The sequence below is a fragment of the Myotis nattereri genome (assembly GCF_964212035.1).
Source record: "Myotis nattereri genome assembly, chromosome: 9".
In the NCBI taxonomy this organism is placed as follows: domain Eukaryota; kingdom Metazoa; phylum Chordata; class Mammalia; order Chiroptera; family Vespertilionidae; genus Myotis; species Myotis nattereri.
In genome coordinates, this window is record NC_138084.1 from 75,626,245 (window position 1) to 75,635,554 (window position 9,310).

General features: G+C 43.7%; 1 pseudogene across 1 annotated transcript; it reads left to right on the forward strand.

Moving 5' to 3' along the window:
- Positions 1–2,314: 2,314 nt before the first annotated feature.
- Positions 2,315–2,684, forward strand: LOC308525347 (large ribosomal subunit protein eL31-like; annotated as a pseudogene). The gene has a single exon. The product of its transcript is annotated as a large ribosomal subunit protein eL31-like (transcript).
- The last annotated feature ends 6,626 nt before the right edge of the window (positions 2,685–9,310 follow it).

Sequence of the window (9,310 nt, forward strand, 5' to 3'; positions counted from 1 at the left end):
CTAGACAGGTCAGTTACAGTGTCTACTATGCCTGTTGCCCCTGTCTCAGGAAGCTGTCCTCCCACACCTCCTGCATCTCCTCCCACAATCTGTGAGCAGTCATGTTTTATATTGTGTAACATCTTCTCAACTGAATATAGATGACTGACAGGCTTCTGACCCAGAGGTAGCAACCAATTGATAAACTAGCCAGAGGCCAACTATGGTAATTTCTCCACAAAGATGAATGATTTGGAGCAATATGGAAAGAACTTGGCAGTTAACAGTGAACACAGAAGCTGAAGGATCATGAGGTAGAGTCTGGTCAGGGGAGCATGAGGAGCCATGAGCAGGTTCTGAGCAAGCAGAAGCATGAGATAGAGAGAAGTCAAACAGAGCAAAGAGTCGGACAGTCAGGTGGTAGCAGGAAGAGGATTGGACAGATATGAAGAGAGGCCAATGCTTAATAGAGCTGAGATGCCTTGGTGACTTTGCCCTAATGCTACCGCTGAGACCTGGAACCCCTGGGGTCTGAAGCACCTCAGACCTGGCTAATCCTGGGGCCTGCTCTGTCCAGAGCCTGTTTGCATAGTTTCTCCAGAGTTCCTGGAAGGCCTGGCTTTGTGGCTGGTTTTCTCATTTTCTTATCCCATGAGGCTCCTTACTACAAATGCATTGCTTGAGAAACCCTGATTGAGTCTCCACTTCTTGCAATCCAAGATACTGAACTAACAAGCTGCCTTCTAAAATATGGAAGAGTGACTTTCAGAGCCTAGGGTCACTGGCAGGCCCCCAAGATGCCTCCCTTGCAAACTTTTGAAGCGGAGCCTGGCCCTGTGGTCTTGGAAAGCTGGCCTTGAATGCCCAAAGCTCCTATTCCTGGAGCCCAGTTTGGAGTCCTCACCAGCCAGAACTGCTGATGAGTATATGCAGTCTGGCTCGTGTCCCAGCCTGGACACCAAGCTCCATCTATGCTCATCTCCACTCCCTCAACAGCCACCCTTTGGCCATCCCTCCAGCCGAGGCATGTGCATGCTTGTGGTGAAGTCCACTCATGGAAGGGTAGACCCAGTGAGGAGGCCATTATAAGCCTTGAAAGGTAGTTCAAGTCTATTTGGACTGGGATTCCAAATACTTGAATGTGGTCCAAAGGGGGTATGGGCTTAGGGTAAGTACTGTCTTTAGTCTTTATAGCAAGTACCCATCAAGAGCAGCAGCTCTGCTTCTTGCTGGGCTGTGGATAAGAACGTTATCATTATGAGACCTTGCTAGGTGCCAGGCACCTTCTAAACAAGATTTTTATATTAACTTACACATGGTTAAACCACCCTGAGCTATCATTACTGCTGCTTTACAGCTCGGGAGACTGGGGCCCAGAGAGATACCCAACTTGCATAGGAGCACACAACATTAAGCTGCTGGGTCAGTGCCTCCTCCAACAAACAGCAGAGAGCCTGAGCCATGGTCCCCCACAGCAGTCCCCTCCTCACCTCCAGCAGGGCTGTGAGGCACAGAGCCTCTAATCACCAGGCAATGTAAGAGCACATCCCGCTGAGCACAACTGCTGTAAGAAAGCACATGCTCTTTCATGGTCTAATTCAGGATGATGCCGAATGTTCAGCAGATCCCTGCCCTGGCCCATCAGCCTCTGTCTTCGTACCCCCTTCCTTCAAGCTTCTGCTTTCCTGTGGGCAGCAATGCCCATGCCCTGAACCATTTCTTCCCTGTCCTTGAGAGGAAGCTGGCTACACAAGGTGGTTGTGGGCTGTCGCCAGCCGGATCTGGCTGCCTCCCTTTCCAGGTTCCTCCTAGTTCCATAGGCCCAGAGCCTGCCACTACCTCTGCCTCAGGCCTTAACCCTCACCAAGGTCATGGATGCTGGGGTCTGACAGGCTGGGGTTAAAAACTGACTGCATTTATAATTCAGTTATGGTGCCTTTGTCAATAATTAATTTCTGCATGTGTAACATGTGGGTAATAATATCTGCCTCACAGGACTGTGGCAAGGATTAAGTGAAATAAAGAAAGTAAAGTTCTTAGCTCAGTGACTGGCACACAGACAAAAATGCTCCTTGCTGTTATTAGTTCTGGGATAAATGTATGAGCAGATATTCTAGTAAATACTCTTCCCTCATCACCTGATAAGAGGGTTTCACCTTCACTCAGCTCCTCACCCTTCCTTTCTAACTCTGAGGCCATCTCCATGCAGCAGACTAGTTCCTGCACCTGTGGAATGCTGAATCACTGTGAGGGTATCTGTGGACAGACTTAGTCAGAGAAGCTGGGTTCATCTATATGATCAATTAAAAAGGGGACCCAACTTGGGCCCAGCATAATGGCTACTGCAAAGAAGGGTGGCAAGAAGAAGAAGGGCCATTCTGCCATCAATGAGATAGTGACCAGAGAATACATCATCAACATGCACAAACACATCCATGGAGTGGGTTTCAAGAAGCATGCCCTTGGGCACTCACAGAGATCCAGAAATTTCCCATGAAGATGGGGACTCCAGATGTCCACCATTGGTACCAGGATCAACAAAGCTGTCTGGGCCAAAGGAATAAGGAATTCCCAATACTATATCCGGGTGCAGTTGTCCAGAAAATGTAATGAGGATGAAGATTAACCAAATAAGCTCTACACATTTGTCACCTATATACCTGTCATTGCTTTAAAAAAATCTACAAACAGTGGATGAGAACTAATTGCTGAGCTTTATTAAGAAAATGCCTGTGGGAAAGGAGATGGGGTTGGGAAGGCGAGGAAGAGCTGTCAGACCTCAATGCAGGTCTGGCCTCTGAAGGAGACAGAAGGGAAGTGGGGTGGAAGCACTGTAGTCTGGCCTTCCATGCAGTCTGAGGAAGGTTCAGCCAACCCATTGAGAGTCCTTGACTCAAAGTCAGCTGATAAAGGGGTTCCCTGTCTCCCAGGAATGGGTCCTCCTTAGCATCTCAGTCACACACAAGCAGGGATGGGAAAAGCCCATGGAAGTATGGCCTTGGTGCAGCAGTGCCTGTGGATTTCAATAGTCAGCAGCCAAGGCCCTTGGTCAACAACCGAGGCACAGTTAGTAAGGGGGCGGGGGACACATTTTCTCAGCCACTTAAGAAGCAAAGAGAGAGAAGACAGAGCCATGGGCAGAGGCCAAGGTATGAATTGGTGGAGGGAGCTGTGGAATGAAAGAATGCAGAGCTGTATGGGGATAAGAGTAATAAGAACATAAAAACTGATGGAAATTACAAATTATACTCTCATAATGTTTCTTAAGATACAAGTTATAGATTCGGAATTCTTTATATTTGTGGCTACCCTGAGCTATGCCTCCAATGTGATTGAGTCTGAAACTAGTTTTAGTATTTACCAATTCATCTCATAAAATATGGTGTCTGCAATGTAGCAGACATGGTTCTAAGTGCTTTATAACTATTAACTCATTTAACCCCACAACAAGTCAGTGATGTGTGATTGTCATGCTCTTCATACAGGTGAGGACCTGGAGCACAGAGAGGTTGAATAACACCTGAGGTCACAGCTGGGAAGTGGTGGAGCTGAAATTTGAACCCGAGAGTCTGCACTCTTACCTGATATACCGTCCCTGGCCACCACTGTGTCTTCTCTTTTAATTAAATTTATTGGGGTGAATATATATATTGATATATATTGATATATATCGATATATATATTGATATTTATATATGATATTGAGATATATATATATATATATATATATATATATATATATATTGAGTGGCCAGATAATTATGACCACCTGACGTTTGTAGGCAAATTAGCCATACACTGCACTGTATGGGATATGGAAGCCGAAGGCCTGTTCAAACACCTTTGATGTCTGCAGTTACCAAGATAAAAAGTCTCCAATTCGCACAGGAACACAAGGATTGGACAGTCGAGCACTGAATAAAAGTCATGTGGTCCGGTGAATCATGTTTCCAGTTGCACCATGCAGATGGCAGAGTGAGAATTTGGCGGAAACAGCATGAAAGCATGCACCCCACATGCATGAGTACAACCCTTCAAGCTGCTGGGGGCAGTGTTATGGTTTGGGGAAAGTTTTCCTGGCACGATTTGGGCCTTTTAATTCATGTGGACCAACGTCTGAATAGCACAACATACCTAAGTATCGTTGCTGATCAAGTTCAATCCCTAGTCAGGGTGCATACAGGAGGCAATTGATCACTGTTTCTCCTTCACATCGAGATTTCTCTTTCTCCCTTTAAATATCAATTAAAAAAAAACATATATCCTTCAGTGAGGATTAAAAAAATAATAAAATACTACTTCTAAAAATAAGAGCATCATGGCCATCAAGAGGTGGAGTGAATGCTCCAGTTTGCCAGGCCAAGTTCTGCCCAACCCTTTGGTCATCGTACCAACCCAGGCAGGTTCAGCACTGAGAGCAGCATTCTACATGGTGCAACAGGTGATGTGGCTGACTCAGCAAGGAAGCTGATTGCATCTTCGGCTTTTCAAGAGATTATTATAAGCAGCCAATAGGAAAAAAATTTTCATGTTAAAGAATCACTTCTGCTCCTAAACCTGCTGTGTTGTTTCTGCATATTTTCAAAGCATTTAGAATGTATAAGAGGTATTATTTATGGGAATAAATAACAATATTTATGGGCTTTTCATTGAGAGTGTGATCAGCTTTGTGCAATCCCCTGCCAACACTGGGGAGCAGGCCTCTGGGGAAGTTCGGGCTGGGTCCCACATGGTGGATCCGAGTCCCACACACCTGCTCCAGAGCTTTTCCAGAAGCACAACTGGCTCCATCAGGTCTGCTGCTGGCTGAAACCCTCCCCACACACCAGGGAGAAATATTTTAGGGCTTTCATGAACACCATAGAGAGAATTAATCAACTAGGTTCCTTCCATGGTGTCAATCTCCTGGGAGTCCCAGAAGCAGGAAGTTCGGATTGGAAGGAGTCTGAAGGAGACAGGTGGTGTGAGGACCAGTCTGACTTGAGCTCAGTGAAGAAATGCTTTGGTAGGCGGAGGACAGAGGCAGGGAAGGAGATGGAGGTGCAAGGCTAAGTCACCCTGTAAGTTTCCCTCTAGAGTTAGCCCTGTCAGCTTCCTCGCCCAGTGGTCCTCTCATTTCCCACCCCAGCCCAGCTCTGTCCTCTAGCTTCAGTGTTTTGCTGCCAAGGCAAACCATTGTTCTTCACCCAATCTCAAAACCACCCCACCCTCCTCCAGTGAGTATCCTCTCTTGTTAAAGGATTTTAAGAATTGAACATTTGAACATGATGTTAAATTAGGTTCTGCTCAGGATGGGAGCATATGGGGCATCTTGCAGGATCCTCAGTGCCACCAGTGTTCTCCTCATGAGAAACTCCAAGGTTCTCCTGTAGGAAAACTTCACTCTGAAGGAAGGAGGGTCCAGGGGAAACGATTCTCCTGACATCAGATGTCAGAATGATGCTGAGTGCAGGCCTGATGCCCGAGCTCCGGGTATGGAGCCTGCTGTATAAGAGGAAGTCGGGATGATGATGGTGGTGATGGTGGTGACCATGCAACACAGCTTTAAAAGGACTGCAGTGGCTGGGAGAGGGCTTGGCAGCACCGGCGGCCAGTGGCAGCTGCAGGAGTGGCCTTCAGCCTGGCGGGCACTGTGAACTCCGGCAGCAGCTTGAGATGAAGGTAGGAGGAAAATGTCTGACCCACCACAGGGGGACCAAAGGTCCATGCTGTAAAAACCTTGTTAGATCAGTGGGACATGCTCTGTGGACTCCAAGAACCATTAGAGGAGGTATAAAAAGAAGGATTGGAATTCCCGCGAATGAGAGAGCAGAGACAGAGAAACCCTGATGGTCCTGTGTCACCCCCACCTGGTGTGGCTGGGCAGGGGAGGCATCTGACTGAGGAGGGGAGAGTGGGCCTCATGGGATCGTGTGACTTCTTCTACTTACAACTCTCTCTTGACACAATGATCATTTTTCTCAGATCATTGTTGGGAAGCGCTGGCAAAGGCTCTAAGGGACAAGATGGTATGTGTTCCTTTTACCCCAAAACTGTACATTTACTGGCTTGTGACACCTTCTTGGCAAAACACTGCAAAGAGTCAGCTCATGGTATGTATTTTACCAAATGTTCAAACATTTTCTTTAGCATAAAGTTATAATGCTTCCCAGAAAGGGGTGGTCGGAGGGGTACTCAATCAATACAGATGGAGTTAGTTAGTTCATTGCAATTTCAATGATCTCAGTTCCTGAAACCATGGGGCAGCTTTTAAAAATAACTCTTCTCACCGGCTGGTGGTTTCTGCGTGTCTCGAAGATGATGCCAGTTGTTGGGGATTGGCATTAAGTGTAGCCTCAGGCTCACATTGTCTAATTAGACACCATCAACCTCAGCATAAGACTTTGCACTGTGGCTTGCAAGCGAGGAATAAAAATAACAGTTAGTGTCACTGGGAAGGCCTTCCCTCCTCCTACCTCTGGGAAGGCCGCAACTCAAATGATCTGTGATGAGGTTACATAGCCCTGTTTCTCTGGGTTCCTGCTCCTCTTTCGGGGGCATTTCTTGCCCACACTGTTGAGAGTGTTGTCTGAAGTCTGTCTCCCTGTGAGCTGAAGGGAGGGAGCCAGGCTCTGAAAGCATGAAGTGCTCTGCTGTTGCACCTACTAATCCTCAACCAGCTCTCAGTCCTTCCGTCGCTCCCTTCCCTATTGAAACCTCATTGTCATCCGTGCAATGGTTTCTCTCCTGACTTCTGTGCTCCCCAAACTCCTGCCTCACCTGTACTCAGTGGCAATGCCAAGGAGAGCCCATTTCCATCAGCCTCTCCAAATACACCTCAAATCTTACAGAGGCTCTTGTTGCGCAAGAACAATTTATATTTGTCATTGAGATATAAATAGTATCTTTATTCAGTGGTATCCCCTTTTATAATTGCATACGCTGCAAAACAAAACAAACAGGGTTCCAAGCAAATGCTCCTTCAAAACAAGGCACTAGGTTCCAACTCTTCGGCAAATCTCCACTCCTGCCTGATGAATACACTTCTCCTCTGGCAAAACACCTCCCTCATGAGGTGCTGGGCTCTCCGGTCTGCAGAGCGAACTTTCCGAGGGAGGAGAATATTATATCGTATTATCTTGAAGTTTTTTTCATTGTTGTTGTTATTGTTGAGGTTAAAAAAAAGTAAACATATAGGATATCTTTTCTTATTATAAAAATTTCTTTAAAAGATAAATGACCTTTTTAAATACAGCAGCAATAATAACAGTGATAATATTGTAGTGTGGAGTTTATAATATATACAGAGGTAAAATAGCACAAAGTTCAAAAGGGGATAAATGTAAATATAGTACTGAAAGGTTCTGATGCCATATGTAGAGCAGTATACTAACACTTGATGGTATACTAAAGGAAGTTAAAAGTATGCACTATAAATCCTAAAGCAACCACTATAGTAATAAAACAAATAGTTGTAGATAAAAAGCCAATAAAAGAGAGGAAATGGAATAATAAAAATAAATACTCAATTAAATTAAAAGAATTTAAAAATAGACAACAGAAAATAGATGTGATAAAAAACAAATAGCAAGATGGTAGTTTTAAACCTAACTGTATGGAATCACATTAAATAAGGTCTAAAAACTCTAATTAAAGGGCAGAGATAGTCAGATGGGATAAAAAATAAGCAAGACCTAATAATATGCTGCCTACTAGAAACTGATTTTAATTTAAATATTTTGAGAAAAATTGGTTTAAAATAGCCTATTATTTATTCATTATTATTTCATGAAAATATGTGTGAACACTAACCAAAAGAGAAATGGAATAACTGTTGATATGAAAGTAGACTTCACTGCAAAGAATATTAACAGGGATTAATAAAAAAGGTCATTCTATAATTACAAATGGGTCAACCCATATAGAGGAAAAAATATTAATATCTATGCACCTGCTAACAGAATTTTACATGAATGAAAAGCTGATAGAATTGTAGGCACTTATAATGGGAAATCTCAATACCCTTCTCCATAATTGAGAGAATAAGTAGAAATAAAATCTGTAAGGACCTAGAAAAGTTAAACAATACTGTCAGACACCCCAACCTAACTAGGTTTATGGAACACTCCAGCTAATAAACCCAGAATACACATTCCTGTCAAGTGGACATGGAACATTTATTAACACATTATGGTCTATATTCTGGACCATAAAACAAATTTCAATAGATTTAAAAAGGATTCAAGTCAATATCACTAGTCATTAAGGATGTGCAAATTAAAACTACAATGGGGTACACATCTATTTGAATGGCTAAGAAGTGTGACCATGCCGTGTATACCAACTGTTTGGGAGGGTCACTGTTGCAAATGTAAAATCGCACAATTGTTTTGGAAAACTGAAAATCCCTTCAAAAGTTAACCATATACTGGTATCTACCATCGACCCAGTCATTTCACTGCTAAGTATTTATCCCAGAGAAATTAAAGCTTATGTCCACACAAAGACTTGCATAGGAGTGACCATGGAAGCTTTATTTGTATGTCCCCCAAACTGAAGACAAGCCAACTGCCCATTAACACAAGAATACACAACTGAAGTGTGATACTCTATGAGAAATTATACTGTAATAGAAAAAAATGGACCATTGCTTCACAAAGCATGATGAATCACAAAATAATTCTGTGTGAAAGAAGTTAAACAAAAAATATTACATACTGTATAATTCCATTAATATAAAATTCTAGAAAATGCAGACTAATCTACAGTGACAGAAAATAGAGCAGTAATTGTCTAGTGGAGGGGTGGAGAAAGGCATTACAAAAGAGCGCAAGGGGCTGGGAGGTGGGGGAGGGGTTGGGTGCAGGCTAAAAGAGGTCAATAGGGATAAAAGAGGGTATATGTAATACTTTCAACAATAAAGATTAAAGAAAAGAGCACAAGAAAACTTGTAATGGATACGTTTATTATCTTGATTGGGTACACACACACACACACACACACACACACACACATGCTGCAGTGAAACCAAAATAAGGTTGCAGATCCAATTTAGGTTGCTAATTAGCTGACACTTTGAGATGGGAGATAGCCTGAATTATCCAGGTGGATTCAATCTAATCACAGGAATTCTTAAAAGCAGAGAATCTCTCCTGGCTGTGGTCAGAGAGAGATGGCAACATGAGAACATGTTGACACTGTCGGTAGTTCTGAAATGACAGATCAGTGAGAGGCCCCAGGAGCTGGAAAATGCTCAAAACCTATCTCCCCTGAAACTTCCAAAGCCTTGACGGTAGCCCAGTGAGACCCATATTGGACTTTTGCCCTCTAGAACTGTAGGATAATACCTTTG